Raw genomic sequence first — 23,081 nt, 5'->3', positions numbered from 1 at the left:
TGAGTAATTTTAAAATAAAAGGGGGGAAATTACAAATTAAAAACAATATGGAAATAAATGGTATAATATATTTTTGATATGCATTTGTGTGTATATATTTTTTTATTTTTTATATACACACATAAATTGTATTTTTAATTTAATATGAATGAATGAAATTTTTTAACATCCATGAGATTAAAAATACCGTCAGCCTCCTTGCTTTTCTCCTTTTGCAATTCAATCTTTTTATTACTCAAATTGATGATGATTTGACCCAACCTTCTAACAATCCTCTCACTGAAAAGATAATGCCAAGGAACCGATGTTAACATACTATTGTAACTATCTTTGATGTTTATGAAAGCATCACATTCCAAGATGAAATGTTTTTCCGATTCAACTGCCCCATAAGTGCAAAAAGTACACAACCGTTCTTCCCAAGCTTCTTTAGGTTTCTTGCACCGACCCGTTTGCACTGAAGTTGATGCGAGTTAGTTCTTAATTGAGCAATAAGAATCTTTGTTCTCCATGGAAGGCTAGCACCAATGCGAATTTCTGAACATAGTACTTCTTCTTTCTACCCAACTATTTTCCCCATATAAGCTTATGGAACTTCTCCATAACAAAATTCTTTAACTCGTTGCTATTTGTGGGATAGGCATTGAGGTAAATATTCCATTTTTGTATCTGTTTGTTGTTTTATCTCATCCATGATTTCCTTCTTTCACTCATGGCTTCATTGAAGATAAATTTTTGGGCCATCTACCTTTTCCCATTTGCTCAATTCTTTTTAGGTACCTTATGAGACGCAATAATAAGACGTAGTAATGAGACGAGATGCAAATACATGATCATAATACCCATAATTCAATAATAAAATCGTTGATCAGGGTGATATCCATGTCAAACGTGCAAGGGGCGCAGTCCATCCACCATTGTCGTTACACAATGAGAATAGGATTGCATGATGGGCCATATAGCGCGGGAGCCAGACCTCATTCATGGCGTCCGCTTCTCGATGGAGTAGGTTTTAATCACTCAGAAATTTGGTATAGTGTTTCACTCTCTCGTCGATTTGCTTGTCAGGTTAATGTGGTTGCTGGTTTAGTCTTTTTTAAGAGCCCAGGTGTTGGTGTTGGCCAAGTTTTTCTCTATGTTTGTTATATTTTTGCTATTTCCTTGCCTCTTTGGTAGGTTTAATTATGGTTAGCTTTATTAGTTTTTAGCTCTCATAGCTACGGAACACCCAAAGACAATATTTGAAAACCTTGTATTTCTTGGACAAGAATTCTCTGGCACTATCGTTGGTCTGGCTTCCCGTCAGACAGACCATGACGAAACTAGCTCAATTGTATGTTTTCTTTGACAAAGCAATATAAACTTAAATTACAAAAAAAATAAAAAATTTAGTAACAAACAAATATTTTACATAGGGATCATAATAAATTATTTAATTGTTAAAAGTGTTTTGGAAATAAGAGTGGATAGTCTATCCATCATCAAATACAAATAATAATGTTTGAACTTTTAACTTTTAAAATATAATTTGATTTAAAATCGATAAATTTAAATTTTGTTTTATTTTTTAGATTATTATTATTATTATTATTGAGATGTAATTATATAGTTAATGGTCAAATTGTAATTTTATATGGTTTAAATTGTACTTTTTCAATATATAAATGGATTCAACCTACTAAATTCTTATTATATTTATATTATGCAAATCAAATAACTATTTACAATTTCAATATTTTTTTTTCATTCAAATTAAACTCATTAAAATATAAAAAAATGATAAAATATTTAAATACTATTCAAAATACTTAAATTGTATCAAGTTACAACGCAAAAATGACTATGTGATTATAAATTTTCAATTACAAGTATAAAAATGACGTGGCTATGTTATTAAGAATTTTCATTTACAAGTTTATTGGAAAAATGAGCCATTAATACACATTTTGGAAATGTTTAAAACATTCATTAATAACAAAGGTCAACTACACTCTGCATACTTTCGTTTTTTTATTGATTTATATATGTAGTGTCTTAATGGGTTGATGGTTTACCCAATATGGAAAAAATATATATGTATGTATGATTTTTGTATTTAAGCTTCTGTGATTCATAATGAATTAAGTAAAGTCTTTCGGTAGAAATCACATAAGAGAAATTTTTGGTTAACGTGTTTCAAACCAACAAATGTATGTATGATATAAGAAAATCACATCATAACCCCAAAAATTAGTTGTCATTCATTACAATATACATATAAAATTGTGGCATCTATATACAAAGGAGATGTTTGAAAGAGATACCTATATCACATATAATTGATATATGTTATCAGGCAAAATAATAATGGAGATGTTTGAAAATATAGTGATTAACAAGGATATGTCCTCATTTATAAGATACAACATTTTTTGGGATGTAAGGGATGCTTTTACATTGTATTTAGAATAGTATAATAATGTTTGGTGGTAAGAGTTTGTTAGGGTTATGGGTTTTGAAAATTCCCATATAAATATATTTAATAATTACTAATAAATATAAATTAATTTTTTTAACACAAATTTTTAATATAGAGGTTAACTATAATAATTACTAATAAATATAATTTAATTTTTTTTTAACACAAATATAATAATTATTAACTGTTGGAAATAATACTGAGAGGGGGGTGAATCAGTTTTATCAAATCAATAAAACTTTTTCATTTCCATACTTAGATACATATACACTATTTCAATTAAGGGAACCTGCGTGTATATGCAACTATGTCTAATGCAACTAGCATATATCCAGAATACTTATGATTCAGTTAATCCATTAAATGTTGATCTTTAGTTAGTGCATCAGAACTTTATTAACCATATGTATAGTAAGCAGGTGCAGTAAAATAGAACATGTCATCACACACAAGAAGCACACATGAACACCATGATATAAGGTGGAAACCTAATGTGGGTGAAAACCACCTGCTGCAAGTCGTCTCTGTCTTCTTTTAATAAGAAACTTCATTTTACAATAGTTTTGTACTGGTGCAGTCTTATATCAGTACGCAGGCTTCTACCTGCAGAAGGCTACAACCCTCTCTCGTTTTCCAGACTCTCTTGGATGGGAGCTACAACCCCCTTAGCTCTTGTACTAGCTGATCCATTTATTAGTACGTAGGTGCCTGCCTACTAAATGCTCCCATCTTCACTCGTTCTCTAGCTGCTACTGAAAGGGAGCTGCCACCCCCTTTGCTCTTGTACTAGCTGATGTACTACTACGTAGGCGCCGACCTACAATCTCCTTTCATCCTCCAGGGACCACATTTCATACATTTTCAGACTGGATACTCCTGAAGCACAACACTATAATCTGAAGGCCATGTTTCATCCAATTTTCATACTGGACCCATCAATATCATTGAAGCACAAAACAATCAATACTAGCATCATCAATTTCTGAAACACTGAAACCCTATCAACAACACAGTTACCAGAACACAGAGCAGACAATAAAACTCTGCAATAACAATCAAACCCAACTGCAACTTCAAACATCCTACCTCATAATGTATACGCTACTATGATGAATCAAACCCGCGTACATACGCGCTTTCACCAAAGCCAACCCGCATACAGATCTATAAATATTCAATCATGACTTGCAGCTATTTCAAACTTAAATTATACTCAGTACAGAACATTACATGCGTCAGTATGCAGATTTAGAATAACATAATCAACCATATAGAGATAGTTCATTTCAAACCATTTGATCCTGATCTATCCTTAGATCTTGTTCTCCATCAACCGATGAGATTCCTCCTTAGCTCAGATCAAGCAATGCATCATCAACCCATAACCTGCATATTGGATCTCATGTTTCATCAGATATTCAAGACTCTCGGAATGCCTTTGCCTAATGATCTTCCTCTCCTTTTATAGTCTTAGGCCTTACTCAATACCATGGACCAAAACCATTGAGAACCAATACTAGAGACCCAATACCTGGGTTCAACACTTCGAGCTCAATACCAAGGACCAAAACCATAGGTCTAAATACCACGACCCAAAAATAAGCTTTCCCACATGTACACGCTTTTCCGTGCAGGACAGTGCGTGCATAGGCATACGCGACTTTTGATCAGAAATCCCGCGTGTATACGCCCTTTTGTATATGTGAACCTGCGTGTATACCCTACTTGGTATATAGTGAACCTGCGTAGACACGCGACTTGGTACATAGTGAACCTGCGTATATACGCGACTTGGTACATAGGTATAACTAGTGTGTATACCCTACTTGGTATATAGTGAACTTGCGTATCTACTCTGAGCCTGCATATATACTCTTCTTCTTCATTCTTTGTAGTCTGATCATCAATTCTTTGCTACTGACCTGCTGCACTATGATCTGTCATCTGTGTGATTAACCAGTGTGTATACCCTACTTGGTATATAGTGAACTTGCGTATATACTCTGAGCCTGCATATATACTCTTCTTCTTCATTCTTTGTAATCTGATCATCAATTCTTTGCTACTGACCTGCTGCACTATGATCTGTCATCTGTGTGATTTGCCATCAAGGACAACACTTGTCTCATAATGCCAACAACCTCCCCCTTTGGACTTGATGGCAAAGCTAACTTGTCACACTTAGAACTATCACCTGATTCCTTTGAGCTGTCCTGCATCCCATGCATTCAGTCACATCTGATATCTCTTCTGAAGATTCATCTAGTTATAAATAAGTGAGATGTTCTTCTATGAGTGGGTTGCCATCAAGTACAACACATGCATCATAATGCCAACACTAACAAATATAAATATAATTTTTTTGACCTAATGATCCTAGCTAAGCCGAATTGATTCTTCAACTTGTCCTGACGATGAACCACACTGGTTGGTTCGAAACGCGTCGACAAAAGATTGGTTATGTGATTTTGCCGAAGATTATCTAAACAATGTTATGGATCACAGAAGTCTAAATTCCTTAATAATTTTTTTAACACAAATTTTTAATATAGAGGTCATTTATAAACTTTTTGAAATTTATTAAATGAAATTATGTGAAATAGTATTTTAGTGTTGAAGTTTATCTATTAAAGATATTTTAGAGGTTATTATTTATTGGTGCGGATCATTTATTTAAGGTGGTTTAATATAAAGAATTTTTTTTGAAGCCTTTGGAGATGAAGATGTAATTAAGTCAACTTATACAACCTATTTTATCTAAAGGTATTACTTTCCTTTACTCTCTTGTTATATTATTCGTCTTATCGATGTTTTCTTCCTCCCCATATAAGAAGATATAAGAAGATAATGAATAAGTTGATCAAATTTCAAAAAAAACTTTTTAAAGTGCCTCGTAATGAGTTAACACCTATTTGTCTATATTTTGAAGAAAAGGACTTCTCATACCCAAGTGCTCAATATAACATTGGCAATGATAAGGTATGTTAAGGTTATGATATTTGACCCCAATGGGGTGTTTTGAGGTGCCTTCAATAGGTTCGGGATGTAACACGCCCTCACACTACCATCCCCTGCATATGCCATTCATTGGAGGCGCATTTATGGGATCTTGCCTCCCAAGGAGGGAGGTCGAGGCCGCTTTGCAAGCTTGTTGTATACGTGTCCATTGAAACAATTTGCGCTCCAATATGTTCCTTGTCCTTGGTTGTTGGCTTGAGCTTTGCTTCCTCCTTCGTCACCCCCTCATGCTCTTGTACTCGCCAACCATGTGTTGGACTATCTCCTGGTAACTGAGGTAGGTTGCCTCTCGTCCACATCACTGAGTTTCCCCCCCTCTGATATTAACTTTTTCCAATGGAGAAGGTCTCGTCCCAAGTATGGTCGACTCATGCAACTCCCCTCCCATCTTAGTCCTGCTCCATGTGATGTCTTGCTTCCTTCGGTAGTTATGATGTGTCAGAGAGCTCATTGTCGGTCTGACAATAATATTCATGCACTTCTGGGGGATCCCAGGCATGCTTACGAGCAAAGTCTTCAGCTCGAAGCTTCCATGTCAGCATGGCCTCAGGCATCCAAGAGGAAGTCCATCTCGTGGAGGAAGACATTCTTCATGAAAGGTAGGTCACTCTTGATTGAGACATCATGGCTTCCATTGCATCTTGGGTAAAATATTAATGCATTTTTTATTATTTAACATAGAGTTTAGATAGCTTGATGAGTGATAGGTGAATTTATTATTATTTTACATTCATTATGAAAGATCATTTGAAATCATCTTTTTCATTATTAAGACATATTTTAGAGGACATTATCATCCAATATGGTAAATTTACTATAAATTTTAATATAAGATTGCTTCATAAATAATTAGAGTCGTCTACAAAGAGGCTTAGGCTAGATGCTTTATTGTAGAGCTTGTGGATCAATGTGATCTTCTATGCTGGAAGGGTCAAGGGATAATCGAGAATTATGACAACTATTATTTATGCAACATGTTAAGGACTTCTATGTTGTTTTTGTAACATGGATTTTTTTCTTTTCTTTGCGAAGTATAAATTTTAATATGTAAATGTCCTTTAAATGTATTATTTAAAAATCACTATTTTTATTGTGTTATTATAATCTTTAGGTTTATAGATTTCTATTTTTTTTATATTAATTTGTTGGGGGATTCGATAACTAGCTAGAGATAGAGGGTTGAAGCTACTAAGCTACCGTTATAATCTTCAATTTTTTTATTCGAAGCTTGTGATCATGTTTTAGGGCCTATCTAAGGATTCAAACAAAAGTGGGAGGCATTGACACTACGAGTCCGAACTATTCAATCTCACTTAGACCAACCAAAAATCTCTATTTTTAAATATTTAATTTTTTTACATTCTTAGTGAGTGGTGACAATTAGGAAGTTATCTTTGACCTCAAAGAAAAAAAAAACTTTTGTCTAGGGAATAGGTGTATCATGCAATAACAAGGTTGAAGCACTATCTTTAAGTTTAGTCTAACTCTTTGATGTTTTGGGGTTTCATGTATGTTTTCTTGTCGATTTTGCCCAAAATCCAGTAGGGATTTGTTGGAATCTTAAGTTTGAGTTCTATAATCTACACAATCCATGTGCCCTAGTTGTTTTTCAGGTCACTAAATCTAATTATACATTCAAAAACATATTTTACTCAACAAAACATCATTCAAAAACATATTTTACTCAACAAAACATCAGTGTCACCCAAAATTGATTTCCGAATTTTTAATAAAACAACCAAAATATCAATTAATTAGATTGTACCTTAACTTTATATCAAATCCTTTCCATCCTATTTGCTAAAAAAATTCACAAATTTTTATAATGAAAAAATAAATCTGATCATATCCATCCATCTCACTTTGTATAAAAGAATGTCAAACTCTTATGGATGGTTAATCCTTCAAAATGCTTAAGCATTCTCCGTGGTTAAGGAAATTAATAATTTTTATCTCAATTTCTATGCATGTTTTATGTTATAATATTTTTTCTTCCACCTTTTATCTTATAATATTTTTTTTTTTTTTTTAATTCATCTGTAAAACAATGTATTGAAAAAAGGCATATTTCATAATTTAAAAAATTCATATTTAAATTTGCTCATTATATTTTCTAATATAAAAAATATCTCCTCTTAAAAAATATAAATATTTTATTTATTTATATATCTCCTAGGAATTTTTTATCTACTTCACTCTCGTCCATATCTCCCTCAACCGGTCCCAAAAACTTGATGCACATAGTTATTTGGAATTTCCAAAGTGATGTCTGGTCTGACAACGTTGCATATATTTCAATTAATAGATTTCTTAATTTTAAAAGAATATTAATGTCGGTTTTTTATTCCAAAGCGTCAAGATTTTCACATGAATTTGGTTTCTGTTTGGTTGAGCTCATTGAATTGAAGTGAGGGAACTATCCTTCCGCTATCTTTCCTGCACTAGCCTTACTTTCTAGCAGAATCACTTTCAAGTGACGCAGGCAGTCTTTCTTGCGAAGGAGTAAGAGCCCTAAGGCAAGTGAGGGTAATCGATTTGCCCTGTTAATTGTTGGCTTCATGTTCTTTTCTACAAGGCCCAATGTCTTAAGCTACTTGTTTTTCTCTTGATATCTGCATTTTCCTTATATTTGATAGACAGCGATGTGATGGTTACTTGGTCCACATTATATGGCCAGTCCTCGATGTTGTCGAACGGACGCTGGTCCTTTTTCATGTTATGACCATTAGTTTTGTTTTGTTAAATAAACCCTAGGTATTACATACGGTTCCCTTGGAAATAGATTACAAAAAGGAGTGGCCTCTTCAAGAGTAATTTCCATAAGGAAGCCCGAGGGCTCACATTATGCGAGAAAGCAGAACCAATCGTTTATTAGGCTACCAAAGTTTAAACTATAGATTGGGTTAAAATTAGCCAAGCTAGATGATCAGGACTGCAAAATATGCCCCACATACAAGGCATTCAGAAATAGGGTTTGATATCTGGCAATTGGCCCTTAGACAAAGCAATTGAGATACAGGATCTAGTATTCAGTAATGACCTTTATATTAGATTATGCTGGATGGTTGCTATCCATATTAAGTCTGGCCATAAGCCACAAAATTTACAACATTTGGGCTCCAACTTGGTGACTCGCTGTATGTCATGGCACCTGATCCATGAATAATCACCTTCCAAGCTACAATCTCAACAAGAAGAAGGATGTTCCAGCCAACAATATGCTCCCCGTGGTACCAGTTCTATTTGGAACAAAGGCCACCCCTTGGGCCTTGAGCTAAGGATATGAATTCACGAGACCTAATTTACGTATGGATGACTTTAACTCTCTTCACACAGTGCAATTCCCATATTCATAGTCAATTTTCCATTTATAAGAATCCTAATCCATAGCTTTCTTTCCCTATTAACCTTCACAACCTAAGGAATGAGATCTCCTTCTCTGTTATATAGTCCCTTAGGCTACGCCACTTTCCTTCATGGCTCCAAGACAGGTTGGCTAGGAAATCTCATTGTCAAGATTCCTGGGATTCTCAGATGTAGTTTAATTCTTTAGTGACAACAATTGCCATTACGCATAGTGTTCAGTTCTTTCATATTTCTCATCTATAACTCGACATAATTTTTATAGCGACTCTATGGCTGCTTATGCTATAAGAGATAACTCGCCTAACATTCACCAATCGTTTGGTAATTTGAGCGCTCCCAAATTTCCCAACTGAAAGGCAATTCAAACTTTCCCCACGAAATGGTAATTCGAACAAACCGGTGATTTGAGTCAGAATGTTCGTTTGAATAGAATAGTCACTCAACCCGCCTGTTAATTTGAACTCCCTGATAATTCCGGCTCTCTAGTAGTTTGAACTCCCTCATAATTTGAACTCTCTTCCTTCATATCCAAAAAGGGCACAGGGTAGAATCGCATGGCATGAAGGGGCTATGTATCTCTATGGAGAGGACATGTACCTCCATGCAATTAATACATCGATCACAAAGCAATACATGGATTAAAGAGCACTAGTTAAACAAGCTTAAGGATTTATGATAATATTGAAATAATATTATTTTCTTTTAGCCCTCTTGAGCCCCTACTCCCCCCGTGATTTTCCCTGCTTGTGGAGTCATAGCCCCTAATACTTCGTTCTTCCTCTTCTGCAGCCTGTGATTTATTTTATTAAAATTTGATGTTTGGTTACAAATTACATTTGTACGACTTATAGCCATTCAATGTGTACACATTTACATTAATGGTCTAGGAATAAAAACTGGGGTGTTACATTTCTCATAAGTACACATTTACATTAATGGTCTAGGAATAAAAACAGGGGTATTAAATTTTAATAGAGAACAATTCTTCCAATTGTATATCTCTGACTTTTATTATTTCTATATCTTTCTGCTTTCTTCAGGCAGCAGATCTTTTCAGCTCAAGTTTTTGAACTTCACCGATTTCTGAAGGTGTGGACATGATTTTCAAGCTTATTTTGTGTTGACAGATATGTTATATAGAAATGCATATCCTGTGTTGCTGGCAGGCTTCTAACGTTAAAAATCACTGGACAGGTCCAGAAACTGATAACTATGTCATTGAACTTGCTGATTGAGGATAATTGCATATCAGAGTATGCCTGTTTGCACATCAGAGGAACGTTGTGTGAACAGTATCAGGGAATAATTGAAGTGCATTTCTCAAAATAATAACATCCTTTCCCAGATGGATTTTATTACAATTCTACCACAAGAGCCATTCCATCTGAATCTTTCAGACAAACAATAGAGAATCCTGTTCTTCTGTCGAAGGAGGACTAAGCGTGGGAATGCATCGAGGTAAACAATATGTGGAGGGTCCTTTGGATTTGAATTTGAAGCAAACGAAATAGGTCACACAACTTTTGGTTGACACGTCTATCCAAATACACCATGCCCAAGGTTTTCAATGTAAGATTTCAGTTTGACAAGATAATGCACCTGTTGTCCAGTCAAAGCACCATCGCCTGCCTTCAAATTATAGAAACACTGTCCACCATCTGTCTGATATTTTATCCGAAGGAGAGCAGGATGACACTGTCAAAATGGGATGAAAGATTTAATTTTATGAGCTGGACACTTTCAGCTGATGCTCATAATTATGAAGGTCGGAATTGGTGCAGCTCTATGAACTTGTGCAGATATAACGTGTCATAAACCAATATGACAAAAGGTTATCGCCTTAACACGAGGAGGCAAAATTCAACTCAGAAAAAGTCAGAATTAAAAGTTGGATTCAACTTACGAAAACACTTCGATTAATTCAATTATTCTTCGATTAATTCAATTAATCTTTAATATAATCTCCTTTTCCCTGCCTTCAAAAGATCAAGACATAAATAGAGTTCCTACTCATTATTATCCACTAATTCGAGATCCTTAACTTTTCATTAACTACGAGATTATCCAAAATTATCTTCTTGCAGCTCTTATTAATCTTTTCTACTTCATTATTCTCTTCACGCATAACTTGTCTTGGCATGCACGAGTAGATCTTTCAAAGAGATTTTCCTTAACTTCATTCGGAGTTATCTGCCTGTGTCTGCATTTTATACGTTCATTGAGGCCTCTCTTGTCGCTCACATATCTCTGCATTATACCAATGCATGCATGCGCATGCATCAACTTCTCGCCCAAAAAATTATGAACCTCCTAGTTCAGACTCTTAATGTCAATCACGTGACTGCCACTATATTTCATGAGTTCTCATTTATTCAAGTATTGATTAGGTTTGGTGAGTTCTTGCACTTGACTAAGAATTTGTCATTTCTTGCTTGTATAGTTGTCAATTTAGTGTCCACAACTTCTTTAATTTCTTCTGTTTTCTTCTTTTGCTAATTGCTGCTTCCAAGTCACCTCCTTCCCATAATTAAGTTCACCATACCTTGCATGATACACATAAATATCTAAAACATTGAAAAGTGGACTGATGTAATGTTTTTAGGAAGTTAATGGCATATTCGTTGTCATTATCCTCTTCAAAATTTTACAAGATCAACTTTTTAATTTTAATTGTTGTCGTCACCTTTCGGAAATCGATCCTATCTTCAGTATACCATCACTTGCTCTCCAACTTGAGAAACTCAATTCCTTCTCTTGTATGGAAGTTTGCTTGTGCCATGTACCTTTTTGTAACTGTGCCTAAACATTTTGTTTAGGTAATGGTTTTGTATCAGTAACTACATTCATATAATGTTGAAAATCATTGTTACGACTCAACCCATTCAGTGCCCCAGTTTGTAGAAGTGTGCTGTCCCATTCTACAAGGTTCAATTTTCTTATGTTTAATTGTTAAAACTTATCGAGGGGAATTAACTAAGAATGATAAATTTACTAGCAACAAGAAAACACACATAAACACAACATTTATCTTGGATAAACTTCTAGACTTGGTGTTTTATGGCTTCTTCGAACGTACATGGCTCAGATTGAACAATAGTGCTCATAGCAAGTACCCTTGATACTTGTTCGGCTTCTTGATTTCACGGAATGTCCCTCTTGGAGCAATATGTCTCTTAGCATCTTCGAGAGTATCTTTTAGCCACAAAGTTCTTTTCCTTGAGGTAGAGGCATCACTAGGTGGTGGATCAATGGGATCCATCAAGCCTTCAAAATTAAGCATAGGTTCATCTGTAGGAGGTTCATCCTGTTTTTCTGTAGCATCATCATTATTATCCTTTGTTGGAATGGGGAGATCTCAGGCTTTCCTAAGGGAAGTATCTTCATCAAAGGTCAGGCTTTCCTAATTTCTAGATCTCTTTGTCCAGAGACATAGATTCTATATGCCTTTGAACTTTCACTGTATCCCACAAATATATCTTTCTTCCTAGATGCTTCTAACTTGTTTCTTTTCTCTTTAGGCACATGAAAATATAGAGGACAACCAAATATTCTAAAACGAGAAATATCAGGTTTCTTACCAGTGAAAACTTCTTTGGGTGTGTTGAAATCCAATGCTTGATGCGGGCTCCTATTATCAACATACACGACAATATTGGCAGCTTCTCCCCATAAGAAGTTCGATAAACCTTGATCACGAAGCATAGCACGGGTGGCTTTCATGATTGTTTGATTCTTCCTTTCAACAACAACATTTTGCTTAGGAGTGTATGGAATGGTTGTCTCTCTCTTAAGTCTAGCCTCTATGCAAAAGTCATTGAATTCATTTGATTCATATTTGGTTCCATTATCAGTGCTCAATATCTTGATCTTCTTCCCTTTTTGATTTTCCACCCAGGCTTTGAAAGAACATAACTGTTTGAACACTTCGTCCTTCTTCAAGAAGTAGATCTATGTTTTACGAGAGAAGTCATCTACAAAAATTGCATAGTATAAGTATGCTCCCAATGATGTTACAGACAACATACCAAATAGGTTAGAATGGACCAATTGAAGAATATCAGAAGTTTGACTTTCACTTGAAGGGAGTGGTCCCCTTGTAAGTTTACTAGTTGCACAACCCTGAAAAACTCCTTCAGGGTTCATGTTGAACTAAGACATACCTGTGACCATATTCCTTACCCCAAGTAAGGATTTGTAATGAAGGTGAACAAATCGTTGGTGCCATAATTCAGATTGAGGAGAGGTATCGCAAGTAAAGGCTCCCAAAGGACTTCCTCCAACTGGATAGAGACCTTCAACCCTAAATCCAAGTGTAAAAACGTCTTTAGGGTTTCTTTGCCAAATATGTAGCTTTCCATCAATGAATGCTACCTTGAAGCCCTTATCTTCCATCACAGAAATAGACACTGGGTTCTTCTTAAAATCGGGCACATACAACACTTCTTGTAGATGAAAGGTTTGACCTTGATTTAAGTGAAGAGTATCTATTCCTTTTGCGAGATAGGTGGTATTATCTCCAAGTATGATTTCCAAATTAGTCTTCTTTTCAACCAAATTTGAGAGGGCCTCCTTGTACCCAGTGAAGTGCCTTGAGGCTCCACTATCAATCAACCAAGGATCCAAAGTATCTTGTGGAGAGGGAGTGGATAAAGCGGAAATAAGATAAATTTCTTTTTGGTTTCCTACGGCATTACTTTCTTGATACTTGGAATTTCACGTCCTTTTGGGAGGTCAACCATTTACATCTCGAGCAGCGGGAGCATTCCTCTTTCCTTTATTGTTGAACTTGTTGTTCCTTTGATTGCCATTGCCTTTGTAGTTGTTGTGGTTGTTGTTGTCATCATCCCTTGGAGTATCCTTCTTGTGAGGACACTCTCTAGCATAGTGGCCAAACCTGTTGCAATTGTAGCACCTTCCTTTTCTTCATTCTTTGAATCCTTGCTTGAATCATTGACCCTATTTTCTTGGATGAACATTATTCTTCCTCTGAGCATGAGCGAAGAAGGCAGTGGGATTATTTCCATTTGAAGTCTTGTCTCTCTCTATCATCCTCGTGTCTTCTTGAGTGCATCTAACCAATAATTCATCGAAACTAGGAATCTTGTCATTGTTGAAAATGGTGGTGTTAAACACATCCCATGCTCTTGTAAGACCTCCAAGAGCGATGAGAGTGAGCTCCCTGTCAGGAGCAACTTCTCCAATATACAAGGTCATTCTTGATTTCTGTAATCCTCATGAGGTAGGATTGGAAAGATTCCCCTTTATTTATCTTGATGGCCTTCAACTTGTTCTTGAGGAAGAGGATTTGATTTGCATTGTTCACTTTGAGCATCCCAGTCAGCTTATCATACATCTCCTTAGATGTTCCTAAATTAGAAATATAAGCAACTAAATGCTTTTGAATAAAGTCTATAATAATTATTTTAGCTTTGACCTCACCTTTCTTGTATTTTGTCTTTGCAACAACAGGTGCATTTGAGGCTCCAACACTCTTCCCTTCACATAGTCCATGTCATCACGCTTCCAAAGTCCAGTCCAAAGTCATATTCCATGCATGGTTGTCAAATTTGTCCTTAAACTTAACCTCGGATTCGAAGTAAGATGTAGAAGCCATTGAAATTAGATCAATAGTCTTGACCAACAAATCTCTCTTAGTGATTGCTTTTCTCTCTCTTGCTTGGGCTTTGTCTTCACCTGTGCTTTGATACCATGTTAAATTTAGATAACAATGGTATGTTCTATGCTTAGCACAATTACTTAAATGTTCTTTTAGCAGCCCAATGACAATTTCCAATTCAGATTTCCAATAGCAATCACATTAACCATTAATCACATTGACAATAAAAGTAGATAGAACATGAAATAAAATGCAGAAGACAAGCTAAGACGATGACACCAGATTTGGTGGATGCCAAAGAAAAACCCCAATGTGGGGAAAACCCTTTGATCAATTCTTCTTATTATTATATCAAAATGTTCAGCAAAGAGAGAGAGTACAAAAGTCAAATTGACTTGCCAAATTCAAAGTCAAAACAACCTTGTCAAAATCTGCAGTCAACTGTAGTCAAATCAACCCTAACCAGAAAGTCAAAGATGGTCAACACAACTGTCAAACTTGCCTCCTTGAGCTTGGTCAACCAAATTCAAACTTGGTTGGCCTTGTTGGTCAAAATTAACCCAATATAGTCTAGACAAAGGAGAGAGAAAAACTGTTGTAATTTTCTGCGGTCAAAATTGCAGTCAACCCTGAAGACAATGTTGGTCAAACTGCTCAGAACTTCTTGATTTATGCGCCCAGAAATGCGGCCTAAAGGGATAGAAACAATCCTCCAAAAATCGCAGTCAAAGCTGGTCAAAGAACCCCTGGTCAACACTGGTCAAACTTGGTCTGCTTCTTGAAATTTTCGGCCCTGCAACTCAGCCCAAAAATTCGTCCTTCTTGTGCCACACGTGTGAGAGAGAATGCCCAATGTTGTACGAACCAATGAGAGAAGGAGAGAGAATGTGTGAGTGATGATGATGCCAAATGAGGTGAGAGGTCACTTGTATTTATACAAGTCGTTGTGGGTGAAGAGTCATGTCCATTGGGCTTCATGAGCCTACATGATGATGTGGCCGACCTGAACAATTTGCACATGTGTGGGCATAAATTCAAAATCACACTTCCGCTTATCCAAATGAGATGACTTTATATCAATTTTGGTCCTCTCAAAAAGAGGAATTTAATGCAATCATCATCTTTGTCAATTGAGTTGGCCCAAGGTCAAATTTGGCCCTAGTTGCCAATTTTAACATTCTCACACCGGGTGATTAAAACCCATCAAACTTCTCTCTTAGCTTTTACCTTACCCGATGGCTTTGATACCATGTTAAAAATTATCGGAGAAATTAAATGAGAAAGATAAATTTACCATCAACAAAAAAAACATGCACATAAACACAATGTTTATCCTAGAAAAACACCAATTCTGGGAGAAAAGCTAGCTAACATAATATTCTATTAGTCCCTTGGCCAAAACTTGGCCAAGTGGGTCAAGTGATCTTTCATCGCTCACATCCCTGGCACATAACAATAAAGACTGCCCAAGTCTTATAAGCGCTGCATTACATGCAATCCTTAGGCACAAAATTGTGGGCAACCAAAACCATATTCCCGAAACCACCATTGTTGATAAAGTGACTTTAACTCTTTCACAGATTCAAGTCTACCTAACATTAATTTGTTGTTGTCAACTTTTGAAAATTGATCCTTTTTTAAGTACATTGTTACTTTCTCTTCAACTTGAAAAACTCTTTTAGATTTGAGACTTTGTTAGAATTATTATTGAGATAAAGAGATTTGCAAAGATGTTGCATCGATTTTAATTATTTCGATGTTTCTCCTCTATAGGGGTTGGTTTGTGCCCTTTACTTTTTTGAAATCATTATCGAATGAATTACAATGGAGACCAAAGGCTCTATAAATAGAGATTTTAAGCTGATGTTTCTAAAAAGAAACAATTTTTAATTGAAAGTAGAAAAGGAAATAGAGATTACGAGACGATGTTTCTAAAGAAACAATTGTTAACTGAAAGTAAAAAAGGAAACTATCTAAACTAACCAAAGGTTCCTAAATGACCATTAAATAATAAATATGACAATATTAATTTAGTGCCCTCCCTTACTGGTTAATTTACTAACAACACCAAGTTGCCCCATAAATTTTACAAATTTGTCTGGGCTCAACGACGGTTATGTTATCCGCAGTTAAGTCCTCAATTGGAACATATTGCAAAGTTACAGTTCCATCTTCAACAAGTTGTCTAAAGAAATGACAATGAAGCTCAATATATTTTGTTTGCTTGTGGAAGACTGGATTCCTGGCAAGTTTCAACACCCCTTGATTGTCACAGAACAAGGGCGAAGACCTTGCTTGAGACATTTTCATGTCAAAAAATATCTTTGAAAGCCATACTGCCTCACATGTTGCTTTGACATTTCTTTGATACTGAACTTTTGTCAAGGAAATATTTACGACCCTCTACTTCTTACTGGTCCATGTGACTGCACCCATGTCAAGACTAAAGACACACCCAGAAGTAGACTTTCTGTCACCAACAAAACATGCCGAATTAGAGTCTGTAAAACCAATCAATCGTGGATCTTTGCTTATGTTGTATAGAATGGCAAAGTCAGGTGACCCTTTCACATATATCAGTATACGCTTCACTACAACCCAATGTTCTCCCTCAGGGGTAGTCATGAAGCAAGAAATGTAGGTCATGACATAACTTAGATAAGATCCAGCGGCTGTGAGTAAGATATATGAGGCTGCCACCTAATTGCTTGAAAATTGACTCGTTGCACATTGATGCGTATGATTTGGTTGATAGTTTCAACCCTTTTTCGATAGGTGTAGATGAAGGTTTGTAATCTTACATCCTTAATGTAAACATCAAACTCTTGGCATAGTTAAATTGAGAGATGAAAATGCTACCACTGGTTTTCCAAACCTCTACACCGAGACAATAATGTAGAAGTCCCAAATCTGTCATATCAAATGCCTGACACATTTTGTTTGACTTACTCAAGCAATTGTGATCCACTACGAGTAATGATGATATCATCCACATAGATGACAAGAAAAATGATATCATTACCAACATTCTTGACATGCAAGTTGGGATTCAAAGGACTTCTTTGAAAGCCACGTGCAACCAATATTTATCTATCTTGATGTACCAGGCCCAAGGGGCTTGTTTTAGGCCACAAAGATTGTTCACCAGTCTGCAAATCTGGTGTTCTTATTCTGCAACCTTGAAACCTTGAGGTCGTTTCATGTAGACCTCTTCTTCCAAATCACCATTGACAAAGGCAATTTTGACGTCCATTTGATGTACCTTCCATCCAATTGTGCTGCAATGGCTAGGACAAGCCGGATGGTGCTCATATTTATTGTAGGAGTAAAGATTTCCTCATAGTCGATGCCCTCTCTCTACGAGAACTCTTTAGCCACCAACCGAGATTTGTATTTATCTAGGGTATCATCAGCGTTGCACTTCACTTTATAGACCCATTAGCAACCAATGGGTTTCTTCCTCAGTGGAAGATTTGACAGGACCCATGTGTTATTCTTAAGAATACTATGATGTTAAGATTCCATAACCTTCTTCGATTCAGGTTTTCCTGTTGCGTCTGAGTAAGTTTGGGGCTCATAAACACTCTGAATGTTTATGAAAGAAAAAATGAATTTGTTCTTCGTTTTGCTCTTTCCTTTGGAAGATGTACCCTTGACCAACTCATCATCTCGAACATCACCAATAAGCTTTTCCCACCACTTATGACGAAGAGTAGAACCATCTACTTCCAAATTAGGTGTAGCAACATGACTTGGATTACTAGGGCTAAAATCATCTGGACGCTGATCCATATTCTCTTGAGGAAATTCTGGTGGTACAAGGACGTGCCAAGGAGATTCAATAACTTCAATTTTAGAACCAACAGAATCCCTCCCTTGGATTCTCCCTTTAGGTGGAGCTAAAAGAAGTCTAACACCCAAATATGTAGCTTTTAAAGGGTGATCTTTAAGACTCAAAACAAGAGATAAGAGCTGAAGGGGTCCTCCATCAAACACACCATCTTGAATGAATGTGAGATGACCAATGTCCCCCATAATCAGTCGATAGGCCTTATGCTTGTCATTGTATCTTGTGAACATTAAATTCTAGCTCTTGGAATCTTGTTTGGTCCATTTGGTAGCTGAAATTGAAACATATGTTGTAGAACCAAAAAACCTCAAATTGCTGATTTTTTGTTTGCTCCCAGACCAATCTTCCTCAGGGGTCATCTTAACGACCTCTGTGGGAGATCGATTCAGAAGGTAAACTGCATTATAGATTGCTTCAACCCAAAATTTCTTAGAAACATTTTTATGCTCTAGCATAGACTGGGCCATCTCTGTGATTCTTTGGTTTGTTCACTCAACAACATTTTTTTGTTGAGGGGTGTAGGGTGTGGTAAGATGACGCTTAATATCGTGTTTAACACATATTCACCCACCCTCCCCCCCAATTATCTTATCTAAGAGTTATGGTTTGACATCTTGACTCTTTTTCAACTAATGTTTTAAACTTTTGAAATTCATTAAACACTTCTAACGATTTTAGGAAAACCACCCACATTTTCCTATTGAAATCATCAACAAACAAAATAAAATACCTGGCACCAGTGACTGATGTCGTATTGATTGGTCCACAAACATTTGCATGAACTAGCTGCAAGACCTTGGATACTCTCCAAGTGTCTTTGTCTGAGAAAGGAGTCTGGTGTTGCTTCCCTGCCTCATAAGCTCCACATACACCATGATTTTGTCACTAAATCTCATGCAAACTAACTACCAGACTCTCCCAAGGCAATTGAGAGAGGTAGTGTAGATTGATATACTGATACCGTTGATGCTAACGAGCGTTGATGGAAGAACCCTTTGCAGACATAACATGCCCTGAGAATCTCTAGTTTCAACAAGTCAATATAAACCATGATGTTCGAGGCCAACAACAACTGTTGTTTGAGTCTCCTTTTCAACAATGTTGCACTTAAGTGCACTGAAGATGACGTCCAACTTTGGACAATGTCGCATAATCTGATTAACATAGAACAAATTAAGATCCATGCCTGGAACATAGTATATGTTGAGAAATATGAGATTTCTCCCACCAGATGTAATTTGAATGTTGCCCTTGGCGACAATGGCATACTCTTCTCCACCGGAGGTCACTAAATCAGACAAGTTTGATACTCTGTGAACCAATTTGTCTTGTGGGTAAAATGCTGAGAGGCTCAAAACTCAACGTATTACGTAGATGGTTTGACATGGTCTGCTAGTCATTTGGCCATAAACGCCTAAAAGGAAGGCTCCTTCTACTTAACATGCTTTGCAACATGGGCATTCAATCGAGGCCCTCTGGGGTTGGACTTCTCATCAACCAACCGCTTCCTGCAGTATTTTTCATGTGGCCAAGCTTACCACAATAATGACATGTGATAGCCTTATTGGAACCCTCTACTGGTTTGCTTTGCCCTTTTTGTTGAGAGGACTTTCCATTGCCTTTGCCTTTCCTTTTATCCATGTCTTTGGTAGTAAATTATTCTCTGTAGTGGATGTGTCACTGTTGCTCCCAAACTATTGTTTCCATTTGTCCTGTTGTAGAAGCTTGTTGCATATGTAAGGAAACTTGAGATTAGCATTTGTAGACGTAATGTTAAGCATCTCAATAAGTGTTCGCAGGATCGTGGTAAACTTTTCAATGTGATGACCACCATAGCTTCTTCTTTCATCTTACAACCAATGGCCTCCACTTGATTGTGAATATCCTTTATCTTCAAAGGTGGTCCCGTAGAGACATCTTTTCGTCCATCATAATGGAAAAGAACATGTTCTTTAGAAAGAATGCTTTGCCCTTGTGAAAGAATGCTCTGCCCTTGTGTGACGTTTCATGGAGTTCTTTTAGATGTTTCTAGATCTTCGCAGATGGCTTGCCATATGGCACTTGTGGAAGCATGTCAGCGATGACTAATAACTTAATGAGCATCACCACTTCTTGATTGTGTTCATCGTGCTTGTCTTGATCTTTTCTCGCCACTATGTGTCGAGAAGTAGTACCCAAAACAACATGGTTCGGACATCAGTATTCAAAGATTGTGAGTATACACTGTTTACACGTGTTGTAATTTTTTACATTGAACTTTTGACTATTTTCCAACATCTTGTTTGTCAATGACACCATCATGGAAAATGAGATCAACAAATTGCTGGCACAAATATCAAAAATCAAGAAAAAAGAAAGACCTTTGATTTTTTAGCCAAAAAAAAAAGATTTTTGTGTTTAAAAGAATCAGTAAAAACCAAGCCCACATTAAAAGATAGAAACCAATTTTTTGTTAAGGAAATAAATTCTTAAAAAAGAACTTATGCCCTAATACCATGAAATTATAATTGAATGAATTACAAAGGAGAGAAAAGGCTCCATAAATAGAGATTACAAAACGATGTTTCTAAAAGAAACAATCATCAATTGAAAGCAGAGAAGGAAATAGAGATTACGAGATGATGTTTCTAAAAAGAAACAATCGTTAACTGAAAGCAGAAAAGGAAACTATCTAAACTAACTAAAGATTCCTAAATGATCATTAAATAATAAATATGACAATATTATTTTAATGTTTTTTTCATCTCGTGTTGCGTTTGTTTTATTGACACTTGAACTATTGTTTTGGATAATGCATCCTTTTTAGTTATTACATTCTTATTATGTTTAAAATCATTGTTAAAACTCGCCCCATTCAATGGCCCCTTGCAGAAGTGTGTTGACCACTTTATTAAGGATTTCTTTCCTTGTTCTCAAATGGACTAAACGTGTATGTTGCTTGATTAGAGTCATCAATCCTTTTTTATTAAAAGATGCACTATTGATGAGGTAAATGCACATGGTTAATTATCTTCCCTTACATGCTTCAAAAGATACCTTTTACCATGGAGTCATAATTCATGTGTTGGCTTCTTTGCCATGTATTGCTTTCTATTATAGTATCATTATTTGGCAAGCAACTGCATCAGACAAAATTGTGTCTACTTAAAATCAAAGTATTAGAAGATATATGACTCGATTTATCCATGAACAAGTTATGACCCATTTGTTGCAAGAAATTGTGTATGCTGATGGACTAGGAAAATGAGCCAAGATCAACTTTTGGGCCATCTCCATGGTCACCAAGTTGTTTGAAGATCCATTAATGATACTATCCTCACATACTTTACCTAGATATTTACATTAATGTTTAAATACATTCTCCCTTCTCTAATATATTTCTAGAATGTTGTTGTTCACAACTATCAATGTCTTCTTCAAAATCAAATTTGTTCCCATTTAATCGTTGATTCTAGTACCTTTAAATTCTTCATGTGCACTCAAGTTCTGGGCAACATTTTTTGAGTATTGTAAGCATTCATATGCTTTGTCTTTAAGTGTTTCAATTATAACAACTAATAGACCTTCAAAAGTTTCTTGGCCTTCTTCCACACCGACGAAACTCATCATGTCAATCCTATCTTTGAGCATGTTCTCTTCTCATCTCTCATCTCCTTTTGATATTCAACAAATCTAGATGTATTTCCTCTAGATTTGACTTGCACCTTTGACCCCCTTTGAGTTGATGCTTCACATCTACTTTTATTACACTTCTCTTTTGCTTCAACACAGACATTGGAATGCTTCATCCACTAAACACGATTTCACCTTCTAGGTGAAAACATAGTCCATTAAGGTATTTACCTTGTGAATTTTCCATCATTTTTCTATAGATTTGTTCCAATATGCAACCTTGTATATTGTTCAATATACTCTATAAACAAATCATTTTGTCTTAAATTTTGAACTTGCTTAGTTAATGTTTGACAATTCTTTACAGGTAAATTCTTTTCTTGTAAATGCTTTAACATTTTTGCCCACGATGTAATTTTCCTCTTACCTTGGATAAATGGCAAGAGCATCTCAGGCGTGGATCATCAAAGGAAACAACATATGCAAAAAATTGGTGATTTTCTATGACCTTTCTATTTTTCTTAGAACATATACTTTTATTTGTAGTTGCAAGTCTTTAAAGTAATTGTTGAAGCAAAATTCATGGATTTGTTGGCAGACAAAATGCAATACCAAGTCTTAGATCCTCATTGTAATTAAAGATTGTTTGTGTGCCTAAGATGGCAATGCTGATGTATGTATGACCAGTGTATTGTTGGGTTATAATTATATTGATGAATAGATGTGACATGCATTAAGGCTTTGTCTAGTTACCTTTATATTGATATGTTAAGTCATAGATACATCAATGAAGTTTTTGAGAACTGTCAAGTAGGTGTTTAAACAAGGGAATGCATGTAATGATATGCTTCAACTTTTATGTAGTTCATGAACATTTATATTGTCAATGTTGATTTATTCTTTCACCTTAAAGGGACAAAACTCATATTCAATTGTCAAATTTGGTAGAAACATAAATTAGTTCTATATGCATTAGAGTTTTGCCAAAATCAAATCAATGCCATACCATGGACTATGATGACAACTAACATTAAAGACTGGATAAAGAATAGATGGGCAAACAAAAGAATCAAGTTGGGAACATATTGCATGTTTGAATAGAGAACCACACTTAAATGGGAATTATGCAATGGTAGTTGTAAGAAGCCTCAAAGAACTAT

General features: G+C 35.7%; 1 protein-coding gene across 15 annotated transcripts in view; it reads left to right on the top strand.

Annotated features, from left to right (window-relative positions):
• Positions 1 to 23,081, top strand: part of LOC149170286 (uncharacterized) — a 135,763-nt gene that overhangs the window by 57,012 nt on the left and 55,670 nt on the right. For 8 of the 15 annotated variants that reach the window (XR_016259868.1, XR_016259871.1, XR_016259870.1 and 5 more), the window contains 2 exons: positions 9,883 to 9,931; positions 10,037 to 22,414. The exons of 6 other annotated variants lie outside the window; for them this stretch is intronic. The gene's annotated coding sequence lies outside the window, so the exon portion shown is untranslated. The remainder of the gene's footprint in view (positions 1 to 9,882; positions 9,932 to 10,036; positions 22,415 to 23,081) is intronic. One more of the 15 variants, XR_016259867.1, reaches the window with a different exon arrangement.

The sequence above is a fragment of the Pinus tabuliformis genome, chromosome 4_2 (genome assembly GCF_031772625.1).
Source record: "Pinus tabuliformis cultivar Carrire ecotype Pingquan chromosome 4_2, CPIR1, whole genome shotgun sequence".
NCBI lineage: Eukaryota > Viridiplantae > Streptophyta > Pinopsida > Pinales > Pinaceae > Pinus > Pinus tabuliformis.
Note: the sequence above shows the minus strand (reverse complement) of the source record. Positions and strands in the feature narration are given on the sequence as shown.